Consider the following 16674-nt stretch of genomic DNA (forward strand, 5'->3'; position numbering starts at 1 on the left):
TGAAAGTGCAGGCAAAAGTTGATAACAGATGTCAGCCTAAGCGAGCACTAGTCAATTATTGGTCAAATGCAAGTAACCTGAGGAACAGGGTAAGTGTAGTTTTAGGAGTAAAGTGAACAAAGATCAACCATTCAGTATGTATAAAACACATAATCAATTCAGATATGACAGATTTGCAGACCAATGACACAAGAACACAGCATAAAACATACTTAAGCATATAAACAGCAGTCACTCAAAACTGACTCCCAAAGTAGACCCAGGAGCGAGAAGCCACCAGAATCATACTGCTCCTGGCAAGGAGCAGAAAGCAGCCCCCACTATCAACATCCTCCTTCACATGAAGGACTGGGACACTGAAAATTCTTATAACTGAGGTTACATAGTCATATTGTTGGGGTGCTGGTGCAGACAATTTTTATTTCCCATATAGTTCACATCCCCGCAGAGGTTAACAGCCTCTTCGGCAAAACCACATATGATTACTCCGCTTCAGTTCATGTGCAAGGAAAGAAAGAGAAAGAAAAAAGGAAAAAACAATCAAGCACCCATTTAAAATTTCAACATTTAACATAAGCCAGACATGAAATGCAGAAATTTTATTTTTCTTCACAAAGAGCTCAAAAAGTAAATATTTATAGCATGGTTTTAAAGCAAAGAATGTAAGAAATCATTTGTTTACAGACTTACGCTGTATATTGCATATTTGGGATTTTTTAATTATAGTTTTGGCCTAAGCTAACTGACCTAGAACAACCAATTAATAATTCCATGCCTTAGTTTGCCCATATAAATGAAACATACTCTCACCTGAAGAGCCCTGGGAGGTGACTTTGATTTTTTTTTTTTTTAATAGAAGTGTAAATTCATATTGCAGGTTTACAAATTGCAATGCATTTCAAAAACCTGGAATTTAAATAAGTCTTCTTTGATTGTCCAGGGAGAATTCTGGAGACTTCCTGTTCTCAAAACTAGATTTTCAAGTTTAAAGAATATCGCTTCAGCAACTACTCCCATTATAATGTGAAGTGTCTTGTGTTTTTATCATTTGTAAACAAGTAATTTTGTTATGGAAGGAAAAAAATCACTCTCTTATGCTGCTTGAGGCATGTGATAACACCATAGATGAGTTTTGCCTTTCTTTTATTCATGTTAGGATTTACAACTGATCAAGATATGGCTTAACATTTTCAAAAATCATGGTATCATATATGAAACAACTTCAGCAATTCTCAAGATGATTCTTCACTTATTACTTTGTGGGGGGAAACAAACAAAAACCACAACACACCAGCTGGACTAAAAATCTCTTCAGCTTTTACTCTGACCCAGATGTAATTTATTTTTAAATGGAGTGGAAAAAAACCCTTGCAATTGTTGGAGTTACCTAAGTATTAAAAACATAAGTAAATAAAATGTTTCAGCTATTAAAACTGTGTCTCAGATGTGTTCTCCAAATTAATATGCCTTAAAAGGATGTTGGAAACAGCAACACACACCTAGCATAGTGAACAGAAATGCTTTTTAAACAGAGATGTAATGATGCGGAAATAATATGTAAGGTCAGTGCAATATTTTGTATTGAATCACTTTCATGAGAAGGTGATGTTCAGATTGTTTTGGGTGCCCTGGTCCTCACAGCAAATCTGTTCTTTTGTAACCAGTGCAGGAAAAACAAGTAGGGAAAGTCCACCTTGCCAAGAGGAAAGAAAAGGTGCAAAATAAAGGGAATTAGTGGTCATTCTCTTAGGGCACAGCTAAAAAAAATTCTCATCTGCCTTGCAAACATTGTACTTTATGGCAATTAAATTATCTCACCTGTCCTTTAAAAGAACATAGAAGGACACATTGCACCACGCACATTGCATTTACCGCAGAATACTATGGGCCTGGTAGTTACTGTGGGGCAGCAAATGCACAGTAAATTGTTACCTTTACTGAAATACGTACCACAAAGGTACTGGCTAGCGCGCTTTGTGTTCATAGGTTTGACTTACGCATAGAAGACACTTGGTATCAGTCATGCTGTACCTGGAGAACAACTTACAAGGAAACTAGTCCTGCTACTTAAAATACTTCCTCCCAGTCTGGCAAGATTTGCCCCACATATCTAGGTCAGGTACACTAGTTACCTCTGTTAAAGAGTTAAATAGCAAGTACACTATTCATGCAGTACCAATATGACTTCTGTGTTTAGTAATCCTGTGTCCTACTTCATTTCCTTAATTCACCCACCATATCAGTAGAAAACATGCAGGTCACAACAGTTAAAAAATGGAATTTATACATGTCTATTTTTAAAAACCTGTTCTTTTTAAAAGGTATTATCATCTCATCACCTTCACCCCATCTGCTAAGATGATCTGCAAATTCTGTCGCTCCATGAATGCTCACATACAAACATGCTGAACAAAATCTCTGACGGTGTTTCAAAAAACTGTGAATGGGTGATACCACACTGTTAAGAAGGCTGCTGGTAAAGGCACAGCTGTACAGGGATGATTGGCAGGAAAATGAGGCCTTTAGAATTGGGGAGAAAAGTTTTGTCTGTTTTGGCATGTAATAATTTTCACTAAAAATATTTTTTAAAAGCAATGTTATCTTTCATATTTAATGATGTTCCTCACAAACTCAGAACAGTGGAACATAGCAGTGGGGGTCTGGATTTTTCAAATGAACTAGTTGAAGTTAAAGCCATTTTAACTGAGTTTTGGAGCAAAGTTTTATTGGAGAGCTAGTTACAGCAAGCTGAGAATGCCTCCAGTTTAAAGTTACTTAATCCTTCACCATAGAACTATGGGTGCTGTCTTTCTTACCCTCTTTCTAAAGTGCAAGCTGTGAAACATGCTAATTGTCTGAATTCACAAAATTCTTCCTTCAAAGAGAAATAAAACTGTTTGGAAGGGCAGCCTTTGAATACTATCTTGATTCTAAAGCAGCCTATAAAGCAGGAGAAAATGGGATCCATAAATGTCAACACCACCTGTAGTCTGTCTGAAAATGCGCCTGCTTTCTGACAACAGCATTGATAAGCCACAGGCACACTAGAACATACATCCCTTACTTTATCTGTTAGATAAAAGTTGGAGGTAGTGGTTACTAGGAAACTTTCTGTTCCTATTTGTTTCAACAGAAATCTGCAAATACAAGCATCAAACAACACTAAATAAAATTCAGTAGATTAGCATTTTTCCCTAAGAAGCCAGGAAAGTTATGAGCAACCTTCTTAGGTTTGGTGACAATCTCTGTAAAACAGGGCAAAAACATGCAACATTAAAGGCAAATTGTCTTCTGAGTGCATTGTGACCAGAAGAAAAAGCTTTATTGTATGACACAGTATATGAGAAGTAGACATCCTGACATAGCAAAACCCAATCTTCTGTCTTCTACTTATAGAAAGGACATGACAGAGGCAACCTTTAGGCAGGCAGAACACCTTAACAGAGATTATGAAATAAATGCATTTAGATAACATTCTACAGGAAACTACTGGATATAAGTTATGGTTATTCCAATTATGAAGAATGAAATTTTGGAATTGTGATAAACACAGCTAAAAAGAACAAAGGAGGAATGGCTATAGCTAGCAAAGTTTTTTGTGTGCTAGAGATTTCCAGGGGGAATTTTTAATAATGGATGTCATATTTCTACAGGAGTTTCTGTCAATAAGTCATGATAAAATGAAACGGTGGCTTAAACCCAAACAGAAAATAAACACTAAAAAAAATAATGTCTGTAAAGTTGTAAAAATTTTTGTGGTCATTTTTGCAATGAAAGGTGATCATAACAATAGAAAGGGATCAAAATGTGATGTTCTAATGAACCTTTTTCTATTATTTTTTTCTTATTTTGATTGGCAAGTTATCTGTAGGCAGAGGAAAAGAAACAGAGGAACGAGAAAGGAGACCTGAAGTCAAGCAGCATCAGTCCCCCATGAAATATTCATTACTACTTGAACAGGACAATTTCAATGTTGTTTTGCATGAAAATCTTTTGAGGGGAAGAAAAAAGGAAAAGAAAACACACAGAACACAGAAGTTACCATGCAAAAAGCAAGGTCAATGACCTGTCTAGATCAATATCTTACTAATAATGGACAGAGTTTTTTGAATATGCAAACCATATTGTAGCAGATTATTACAGTGATTACAAACACACCTGGACATATAGCAGAGAACATACAAAGGGTTTTACCATCAGGAACCACTCTCAATCTCAAACTGGGGAATCATTGAAACATTGTGTTTCACGTTCTCCCACCCCTCCTCTACAAAAGTTAACATATCTCAACCATGTAATGTCTGGATCATTCATGCAGGTCTTTTCTTCAGACCCTATGAACTCCTCTCTAGTTGCAAGAGTTGAGTGAATAAAGATCTAACATACAATTTAATACTTCCTCACACCAGTTCAAGATCGTTTCCCATAGTATGTTAAGTATACTGCCCAATTCAGCTTCATATAAAATCAAGCCAAAGGGCTACAAAACCGCTTCAGACAGATTATTGCAAAGCCTAATACGTTTTATTGGTTCTAAGTAAAAGGCTTTCTTTCATTAGCTTAATTTAATTCCCTTAGTGAGTTGCTATTCTTTTGAATCTACCAAAATATTCCAATTACTCCATAGTAGTTATAAAAGAGCCTTTGAATACTTGTTGATATATTTCCTTCCAGTTAACCAGCCTTTTAAAAATCGAGGCCAAACTCTCTATTACTGTAAATCAACATAGCAAAATTGAAATTAATTACCACAAACATGAATCTGGCATATTGCAAGAATCCAGGTGGAGTTAGGATTAAAAAGATGGACAACACAGAACACACAAGCATTATGTCTCACCTGTTCATTTTGCCATCAAAGATGACGAAGGATGGAAATCCAGTTCTATTTGAAAAAGTTAATAACACTTCTTAATCTGCAAAAATAACTTGGGGAGTGTTTGCAAATTTATTTTGGTTGTCCACATTTCTATTTGGACTTTTTTTTTTTTCCTTTTTCCATACAACTGAAGTGGTGGCTGCCTAAGTTTCAGATAAGTACTAGGAGGTTAACTGTTCCTGAACAGTAGACAGGGCTTTCTTAACCCGCTTTCACTAATATCATAGATAAAATAAACTCACATGAAGAGGTTATTTTTATCAGTTCTCATTTTCTCTTTCAATTAGTAGAAATGTCTGCACTTTGCATGCACCAATTGAGCTACTTTATTCTTTTTACCTAATAAAAGAATTGTAAGACTCTCTGGAGCCTTGAGACATGCACAAAATCAGACATTACTCTGACATGAGTGAAATTCTCTTCATTTGTTAGTTTTGGGGTTTTTTTTTTTTTCCTCTTAAATGCTTCTGTGATTTTTTTATTCATCTCATCACATATACTCATTAACAGTATTGATTTAACCACAAATTAAACCAAACTCTTAAATAGCTACTGAACAAGCAGAGCAGAGACAATAGGAGTAAAAACTTACCCCGTCCCACACTGCCCTACTTATTATTCCTCAATACACGCTGAAAAATCATATCTTTTGTAGGCACAGTTGAAAAAGTCAGCCTGTATCATTTGCTTTGAGACTATTATGAAGGACATAAAACAGTGGCAGTTAAAATGGGAATCCTTGATTTTGATATACAAAAAGAGGACATTTGCCAGAAATGTTGTATGTTCTGACTTCAGCTTCATAGACCCCTATTTCAACTAATAATCTATAACTGAAGGTGTGTTAATACAGTACAACTTGCATCCTATTGTAATAATTACTCCATCAAGTTCTACAAAATGACAGAATCATACTGGGATTGATACATTTTTCTGAAGTTTTCCATATAATTCTATTGTAGAATCCATGAATAAAATTGGACAAGATCTGTCACAAAAAAACCCCCCAAAACATATCAGTTATTCCATGGAACTGGTTTCTTTCCCTTATGACTTGGATTTTGCATAATATCAATCTCTTCCCTTCTTCTGACATCCCCTATTAGCTGAAAGTCAGATAAAGAGCAAAAGGAGGAAATAACTTCTCAATATCATCTCCTTAGCTGAAAGGTCTTGCCAGGACACAGATGAGCAAGGATCACCTTCCTCAGCATGAAGAGAAGACAGATCTCTAACATGGAGATTTTTCTATGTAGACAGAGTCTGGCTCAGAACCGAGACTGTGACATTGATTCAGCTGCCAGTGGCTCAGAATGGGGGGCTCCAATTCTCATCTCAGAATCACCTGTACAGTTTTTGGATTGCATTACAATTTTCCATGGTTTTGACATTGAAATATGTTCATATTAGCAAGATCACGTAATTGAGTTTACTAATTCTTCGATCAAATAATTGACTGTCTTGCACTTAAATATTTTATAAAGACTTGAAAGAAAGCTTATTTTGAAGCTTAATTCTTGTGGTACAATGTCAGTTTCAGAAAGTTGACTTATTCTTAATGCAGAAAGTTCTTTCAAAAAGAATGCTCCAGCCTAAGAAAATCTGTAACTAATGAAGAAATCCTTAAATATATTTGGTCAAAACTAAGAACTACCTTTGGTGGCAAACTCTCATAGACAATGCAAAATAGATATGACTTACCTCAGTGAGGAGCACTCCTGAAGTGCTAAAAGAGATTGACAGCACAGCCAACTCTTTTTTAAATTGTAAGAGACAAACAAGAAAGATTACCTTCAGTAGTTAAAAGCATTTTTCCACTGAGTCATATATTTATAGGAAACTTAGGATAGAAACCAGGCCTCTCAAAATTGTAGATAAGAATATCTCATGAGAATTAACATATTTCCAGCTTCCATCTGTGAGGTCATTAAAGCTCCAATCTGTTCAAAACCAGAAAGTCAGGCCCAAGTGGAAGTGTCTTAATCTGATTTTCATACATCTTAGAGATAGTTACCCAGATTTCTAATTTAACAGCAATTTGCGTCAGCTATAAATTCTACATTCTATAATTGTCAGACTACTTGCTAGCATAATGAACCAACATTCAGGTTTCAAATGTTTGCTGCTGTAAGTTATTCAAAAAGTGGATATTTGCTCAAGTCCAGTTCTGTTTAGAAAAAAATTAAATTGCACAAGGTCCGCAAAGGGCAGAGATAAAATTCCAAGGCGTGATGCAGAATACCAGCCTGGGTCCAGGAAGCAGAACATTCACGTTAACATCATGTCAGGCTTAGTCTGGTAAACTCCTCCCTCTTGCTGACACTGCCCTGCTTCTTCCACTTCCAGAGCCTGGAGGCACGGGGTTCTTCGCACTTACTTGTCGCTGCGTGGTGCAAATGGGCTTTGAGCTGCTTTTAGCTTACCCAGTTAAAAGGACAAAGTCTGCTTGTTTAAGAGAAGATTTGGGCTAATTTTCGTGTGTCAAAGCTGTTTCCCTCCCCCCACTCCCTCCCAAAGCTTCAATCTCCTCCTCTATGACTTTTTGGAAAAGATAAACTTAACTGGATTTCTTATAGAAATGTCAAAGGAAAGGTCAAACTGCTCCCATCTCATTCATCAGAACTATTTTCTTCCTCTTTTCATACTTTTCCTTTCTGTAGTACAAAATAAAGTAGCAGATGATTTGAAATAGCACTAAATGACAAATACAGGAGTTTTATTTTCAACCAAAGAAATCTGCAGTTAGATCATGTACAAAACCCCCTAACTGTTGACACTAGAATTTTTTTCCTTATATATCCGATTTCTGACATTCAAGAATGTGACTTTCAAAATTAATTTCCTTTTGAGTCTGATGTTTTCTGTTCCTTCTTGTTTAACAGCTATGAAGTATCTCATAAACACACACTGTACATCAAAATAGAGAACTACCATAACATAGACCTTACTTGATTTTTCTCCATTTGTTCTACTTCAAGTTTTCATGGCATCTGATGCATCTGCTTCGAGGTGATGTTTAAACAAAATTCTTTCACGTTAATAAAATTTTCCCATGTTTATTTATTTATTTATTTATTTTAAACCAGCACCTGTTATCTCTCAAACTCTGGCTGTTTGCTGTACCTTCTGTGATGTCACAGCAGCTGACCAGAGTTGAATTTGGCATATCTAAACTTTTAAAGCAATACTCACCATGCCTCATTCCACTTAATTGCAGCTAATGTGTGTGGGGAAGAGCTGTAGAATTTAGGGAGAAGGGTATCTTTTCTGTTGTTACTAGTTTTAGGTAGGGGTTTGGGTTTGTTTTGGGGTTTTTTTGTTTGTTTTGTTTTTTACATGCTGAATCAAGATGACATAAACCAGGCCTATGATGAATTATAGCAGCTTACTGTCATGTAACTGGACAAATAATCATTGAAAGAGTTGTTCTCTACATGAAAAGCAGATGAATATCTCTGCAAGTGAGATGGGGGGGCTAGAAATTTTAGGAGAAATACATCAGCATGGTTACTTATTTTAGATATAGGTAAGGGTTTAATGATTATGGTAAAGAATGGATTTGGGTAGGAGCTGTTTAATGATTATCTAACTTGTAATAGAGTTTTAATGGCAATAGACATAGTTCAAAGGGATGAGGGACAATGATTAATGTATATGTTGTTGTAACCAACTGAAGCGAGGGATAGTTCCTGATGAGAAGCAGGAGTCAACCCCAAGAACCAGCCAAGATTGGCCACGCGATTTGAACAAAAGCCAAAGGGCAACTGAGCCTGCGCAGGAGCAAGAGGTAAAGAGTTCATCGAGAGGAAGACATACAGCCTTCATCTTTACGACCACCACAAGGAGGCATTGCGCAGACTCAGTTAGGAGGGACTTAGGGAAATGACTTCTTGGAACTAATTTTAATGTGAAGCGGGGATAGGTCATGCATATGTATAAGCATATTAGAAAATCTTATGTTTATGTAACACTTGACTATTTAAATTTGAAGTAAGTTGCCGTGTCAGGCAGGCACGACTTTGGTGGGACTACCCCCCATGTTGCCCCAGCGCTGAATGAACATACCTACTTTACAATCTCACCGATTGTAGAGTCTGTTTCCGCATGTCACAAGCATAAACAAGGCAGGCATTTAAGGTGTAAGTGCCTTTAACTGCCCACTTTCTGTTACTTCTTAGGAGAATTTAACTATTTCCAGTTCCCATCTGGAATGGAATTCCAATTGCAATACTAGAGGCAAGCGAGAGAAATGAAAATGTAAGCAGCCAAATCCAGCTTTTGAGTTTCCTAAGTTGCCAAGAATTCAGATCCAACCTTATGATTTAATGACATAGGCTATGCCTAAAATGTATTACAGCCAAAGGATTATAAAAGTGAACTGACCTAGTTTCAAGTACCTTTAAATATTAGGATATCAAAGGGAGTTTATCGTCTAAGTTCCCATGTCTGCATAATGGGGGCCAGTGTGCATTTTAGATTTTTTTTATTTTTCTACCAAGGAAATGATTCACCTGTAAGCTGTACGAAAGAAGCAGGTACATGATTTTAGAACTGTTGTCTGAACATATACTCTGCCACTACCTAGCTCAGGAGATATACACTTCTCCCCTAAAATCAGCCATTCAGATATTATGGTGTCATTTTTACCCAAGCTTTGTTGACAGGAATCCTAGCAGTCATACCTACAGGAGCAGTAACCGGCATATGCTTTTTACTTGTTACCAAAAAGAACAAATGACAACAAACCTCTTAATTTATATACCTAAACCCCCTGAGCATCTTTCATTGTAAATGTACAACATTCTCCATTATCTTTGCTTCTTTCGAAGTGTAGTAAATCCACCACATAACTGTTTTATTTATAGGAGCTGGATAAAAGTGAAAAACTGGGAAGTACAACAAAGAAAATACAGCTATATTAAAAACAAAAGTTACTAGCCCTTAACATACAACATTTGGCCTTGAGAGGGATGACAGTAGACACTAAGTCCTAACACATTCCTATCTTCTTTACTTCTCTTTGACACTTCACCCTTTACCTTGAAGGCTTTCCACCACTGCTTTCAAAGCTTGGTAATTGTATAACAAGGACTTGTCTGTGAGAAGGCAGAACTTAAGAACTCCTTCCTTTTCCCAAAGAGTGGTGAAAACAGTCATGGCATTTCACTGCTGTTTATGGTCTCTGGAAACAAAGTCAGGTTTCTTTTCCAGAGGAAAAAGAGAAGGGAATCTTCTACTGGGATTTATTGTGTCTTGGAAAAGCAAAGATGCAGCCTTAAGAGAAGTCAAATTCCAGACTCAATATTCCACTCATGAAAAGCTGATACAGCTACTAATTCTCTAAATTGCTACAAAACTAGAATGTCCATGGCCCTGAGGAGTGGGTACAAAGAACACATTGAGACTAATCCTCAAGAGATGACCTATTGTGCTTACCTATACATAAATCTTGCCTATATCCAGTGCCACCATGGCAACAAATCTAGCTCTTTGCAGATTATTTCCAAGGAATTAGAGACAAAAGGGGAGGAAGAGGCTTCCCATCAGCAATCATAAAAAACAACTTCATTTTAATTCTTGACAGTAACAGAGGCAAACTGGCTCTAGATTAAACCTATGCAGCAGAAGGCTGTCACTAGCACAAACAGAAGACTACAGTACCATTTCAGTAACCCACGACATGGTGTACTCTTTCCACTCCATTCTAAGAGAAGGCTGGGATAAGGCAGAAAAGCAGGACAGCATTGTGATGGGGCTAAGCACCACAAAACCTAGTTTTGCCAGAGAATAAATTAGGAAGAAATTTATTGAGGTCCAGATTCTTCTACTCCCATCAATGTTACATTTATTACCTGCATTGCGGTAATGCCAATGGGTATCAGTAAGACTAAGACCATGTTGTAGTAGCCACTGTTAAATATTTATGGGCACTACCCAAGGATTAAGACACTCTTGAAAAATTAAAATAACTTACCTACTCCCAGGTACAATCTTTGAAAGCTGAATTATCAGCATAAAAGCACTTTGAGCTACTTGAATAACATACAGAGAAGTGAAAAGTACCATAACCCAGATGAAAGATGCATTGCTTGTCAGTACCACTGGCTTTTTTTTTTTTTTTAATCCCTACAACTTTTCCTACCTCTATCTAGGAAATAGAAGAGAAAGGTGCATGTTAAGGGGCTGACTCTCCATCTTGCCTTCCCACTCATAATCTTAAAATGACTGTCAAAAGATTTTTAATTTCCTGTGTAACAGAGATCAGGTTAATCTTCAGTGATAGGTGTTAACAAAATCCTATAAGCAGAGCTAAGTTCTATGTGCTGAAACTTAAAACCATTGACACCCATCATTAGTAATTATTCCTATGCCCAAATAAACCTTTTTATATGACAATCACTACATATGTTAACTATAATTCTGAAGCGCATGTGTTACTACTGAATTAAGTGTTAAGTATTTACAATTTGTTCTGGACAGGTAGTGAGCCTTTTGGTTTTAGAAATGTCTGGGGTTTTCCAGAATCTAAATCTGAAAGTAATATGCAAGAAATCTGGAAGCGAAAGCCACTCATACCAAAATCCCTAAAGATTATTAGCATGAAGATAGCTGATCAGATCCGATGAAGGCTTTGTGTCTCTCTCTAGACAACATTCTCTTGAATTTATTTTCACTTGTATAGACTAAAGTAGCACCACAGAGTGGACCAAAGCTTCCAAACCTACTATTTGCAACCATTAAGAGAGCCAGATTTCAAAGCTGAGAGCTAAAAGTTTATGCAGTATTAAGTATTTGCTAATAGGTGTATTATCCAGCCTGTACGTTATCTGCTCACGATACTCCAGTACCTGAAAACATTCACCCTTGAGCTGTTTGCTGATTTAATTTTCTGTTTGAACATATACAATGAAGTCTTTCCTTTGCCCTGATGTCTCATTTGTTGCTTCGGATGCACATAGTAAGTTTTCTGTGAACAGTCCCCAAAGCCAAAAATTCACTGTACAACCTAGTCAGGAAAGAGTACTCGTTAACTAAACGCAAGAAAATAATGCACCATGTATAGATAACCACAGAACTGTTAGAACTGTTCTTCTCTCTCTAATGGCCAGTATTTCAAATATTCCTCTCAGACACATCACAGAACAAAATTTTGCAGAACCCTGAATAGAAGGGTATCAGGGACCACAAAGTCAATTTCTAACTCTGCATTTTAATAGTCTCATTATTACAGTAGGTTTGACACATGGATTCAAAAGGTGTGTCTGTATCAGCATTCTAGGAGTTTCAAAAAAATCGCACATTTGTAACCTCTTTCTATACACTGGTTGGCATTGCAGAGTGATCTAAGAGTGCCTGAGCTGAATTCCTTTCAGACATACCTAATCCAAAAGATCAACTCCAAGATCATATTTAATGCTATCAAACCACTAACAATTCACAAACTGGATCCTGTGAGTGTGCAGAGCATGGACATCAGGTTCTCAGCACCATCATTTTTGACGGTATAAGTCTTATGTTGTGCTGCATTAATTTGAAAGTCAGCTTTAATGTCCATTGAAGGACAAAAATGTGATGTCCATTTTTGAAATACATAAATGTTTCTGTGCTGTCATTCATAATGACACAATGCTGAGCAATGTTTGGGCCTTTGTGCAAGTTCTCAAGTAAACTGCTTTCAGTTACAGAAGAGATGACTTTCCCACAAAGTCAACATTCAATCAGAGCAGAAACACATTTGCTTTAATAGTGCATGCCTTTGTTTGGCCAAGACACACACATTAGGAGCACTTCTATTCCAGGGCTAGCTTTTCCTGCTGCCTTGTTGTGGTACCTGCTACCTTTCTACAGTTTTTATTTCCCTCTAAACTACAAAAGTCTGAAGTATCATCAGCAGGAGTAGCTGAACAGTGGGGAACAGAGGTCAACCACTCTAGTGAGCAGGAACGTTAGGGAAGCTCACGCAAAAACTTGCACAAAATACTTTTCTATTTTCTGCATCTCAACAATGAAAAAAACCCAGTCATATAAGTACATATCTAGTATACTCTGATTTTTAATCCACTATTTCTACATTCACCAGCGTAGGTACTGTTATATCATTTTGTACCACTACTGACTTTTCTCCATACACACTGCCTTTGTTAAAATTGCTTGTGTGATAGTGTAGCTTCTGGTGTTGAAACTAGGTCCACAGTACAACCTAGCTGGCTTAATCTGTCATCATACGTGCTCGAAGCAACAACATCAAACAAATCACAAAAGGCAATTGTTTCAGCATGGAAGTCCTGGTAACTGGTATACCCTGTAATCCTGTACAGCCATTTCTGCTGTGGCACTCTGATAAATCATACAGTGCTACACTGCAATGTTGAAGCACTGTAATGGCAGCAGGAAGGAGTTTAGGTATGTAAATTATTAAAGGAATAGATTATGTCTAGAATCTTCCATCTCTCTGTGGGAAGACGTCAAGCTCACATGGCTTTTTTTGGCTCAGTTTTTGAGGTTTAATGTTTTGGTAGTAGCCTTTCTATTCCACTCCTCTGCAAAACAAGTTAAAAGAGAGCGGGGAAAATTATTTATTAGACTGCTGGGGGGAGGTTGATTTTCTCTCAGAGTATTTATCAAATTCTTTCAAGTCTCTGTGGTTCAACATATTTAGCTACATCAAAGCCAAAGCATACACTTTTGAGTTCTTCATTTACTGCTAAAATCCACATTCTTGGATGCCGAAATGTTTGCTACACTTTCTCCAAGCTTAGCAGTTAGTGGCCTTCTACCTGTATCAGCACCAAAACTATTTCAGAAGATTACACTCTGCAAGAATATTTACTTAAAATATTTACTAAGAGAAGAACACATTCATTATTTACACTAGGAAGCATAAATTAAGGCTAAACATTTACAGGAAAGCTCTTTTTATTCCTTCTACTCCTGCAGCCATATTCTCAGTCATACATCAGCTCTCAAAACTTTAATTTATAACAGGAAATAAAATTGGTGTCACCTGCCATCACAGGAAAACACCAGGGTTCACATTGTGCTTTGAAGACAATGGAAATTTTCCCTTCCAGGTGTTGAGGTTTCCTCACACCATGCTTCTAAACTAGCAAATCACACCCCAGATGCCCATGTCTCTACTCTTAGCGCATCTCAAACGTCTGAGATATATCACCAGATGTCAGGCTGAGACACACCTAACAGCAGTAAAATATTGCTCACCATGCTGACTGTATAACACAGACCTGCTGTAAATTTTTCCACTTCTGTCGATCACTCATTAGTATTTCAGCTGGTTAGAGAAAGCATATGTGAGTGTTGCTGGCTGCACCTTATTTCTTAGGGTTGCTTTACTCAAGGTTGATAGACACATTTCCAAAAGACTTCATGACAACTTGTTCCCCCGTGCATGAAGGAAATAAAACAATAGATGAAGCAGAACATAGGAATTTCAAACAGAAAGGCTTTCACCTTGAAAGCAGATACTTATTACGATTCCTCCCACTCATATCTAGAATCAGTATCTTACCAGGTATCCGAAAGGATTACATCACTATAGTGACTTTCATTCAAGAGTACTGAAAGGTTTTCTGCACCACCCAGAACTACAAAAATCAAGAATTACTTCACATTACACACCACCTTGTTGAAAAAATGAGATAGCAAAAAGCCGACTTTCAGAGGCTACATAAAAGCAGAATAAGCAGAAAGCAACCTTCCCAACTTCCTGTTTCCACAAATTCCCAAAAGTCCAAGTTATAAATTACTATGTCTAGCAATAAAGCACAAAAAAGCTCAAATGTGAGGTGTCCGACAGCTTGATACACACATTTGGCCAAATTAACAGTCAGCATCTTCAAGCCACTGTTAAATTGTAAGGTTTGTCCTCTTGCTGAGTATTGGTCCCTCTGTGCTGACTAGTTACTATCATCAGAAATCTCTTTCCTTTTTCAAATACATGCTGATTACACACAAGCTTGATATTGAGGAAGCTGAACAAATAGCTTGCTGCGCTAATTTGTATGCAGCTGTCATATTTACAGCTCTACCTCACAGTTTCTGAAGAGTCAGAATACTTTCCACATACTACCCTAGAAAAGTAATTCAACAGACTTCAATCCTTTTTATAAATTAGACTTCAACGGGCAAATTTCACTGCAAATCTATTACAACAATTTGCTTTTCTGTAGAAAACAGGTTCAGCTCAAGCAATAGCTATTCAATGGCATTTTCCTAGTAATGATAAGTGCACAGATTTGTCAGTTTGCATGTCCAGAAAGGTCTTCATAGGTTATTAATATATTTCCTACTCTATGTATGGGTTTTATGCTACTTCAGTATATTATGGTCCATCAAAACTCTCACCAAAAAAGAAAAAACCACACAAACCCCTCCCCCCACCCCCCCAAAAACATGTGCTTCATTCATCTAATCAAGAGCCACCACCACCACCCCATCACCCCCCACCCCCAAAAAACACTCCACAACATTGAGGAATGGAGGAAATTTTCAGTCCTTAAATAGGCAGTCACGACTCATTATGAAGTGGGTGCACAGAAGTTCCTCTGAAAATAACACTGCTTACAGAACAGGTAGCAGGACTGATCCCCAGTCATCAAGTACAATAAAAGCCTTGAGTGTTCTTTCTATGAGCAAGAGGACAAATCAGTCTTTTCTTACCCAGAAACATGCCAACAATCCAATGTGATGTAGTCAGAAAGACAAAAGAAATTTTTGCAAAAAAAAGTTATTGTTTCAACATTTAATGTATAAAAGAAAAATATACCTAAACCAATATGCTTTACATCATGTAAGAATGAAAATTGCTCTTGTGGAGTCCAACGGAAAAGCCATAAACCTGTATGAAATCACAGTTTACTAAAGATGCAAATTAAGAGTTAAACTAGAAAGCAATAGAGTTCTAGTCCATTAAGAGCAGCTATAGATAGTTAGTGACAACTAAACATCTTTACTGGATGCTTTGTTTGGGACTGTCAAAGACAATCTGGGGGAAAATAAAATAAAATCAGGTTAGTCACAATTTTCATTCAGAATACATTAATCAAAATTTATGCTACAACATAGAAGACCTACATACCTTTTTCTTATATTTTTGTGGTTGCTGTATAACTTTGGTCTGCTTGTTAAAAGAAAATAGTTAGAATAACTTAAGGGCATTAAAATTCTTGGGTCTCCTTTCACAAAAAAACATATTCTCCTAATGTGCCTGAAACTTGGGTTTTTTACTCGGTTCTTGTTCCAGAGGTCTTTCAACTTGTTCCGGCAATTTGCAAATGCTGCCAATCCCTAGCAACAACCCATGTGTTGTAAAATTGTGTATTTCTTCTATCATCAAGTTAGATTACAGAAATTTAGTACCATTTAAAGAACATGTTTAACACCTTTCAAAGGTACACACTAACAACAATATAGCTATGATTTATTATTTTTTTTTTAGGTTTTAGCTGGTTAGAAAAAGTACATGAAGCATTATATAATTTGAAAGAGGCCATTCCTCTGTGACTGTATTCAAGAGTAGAAATAAAGAAACTAGCAAAGTATTATGCTAACTATACTTAGTTCCAAGTATTATACTAATTACTATGCAGTTTCCTGAAAAAAAAAAAAATTCCTAGTGAATTAAAGTACAGAAGGGTGAAGTAATATGATCAACAGCTCTAAATACAAGAAATACAAATTAACAATTATCTAACCATTTGTTAAGTAAGAAGCTGTTAAAAAACAGTTCCCAAGAGTTTCAGTTAAAAAAATTTCTATGATTACGAAATTAGATCTAT

Source organism: Harpia harpyja, chromosome 18 (genome assembly GCF_026419915.1).
Source record: "Harpia harpyja isolate bHarHar1 chromosome 18, bHarHar1 primary haplotype, whole genome shotgun sequence".
Classification (NCBI taxonomy): Eukaryota; Metazoa; Chordata; class Aves; order Accipitriformes; family Accipitridae; genus Harpia; species Harpia harpyja.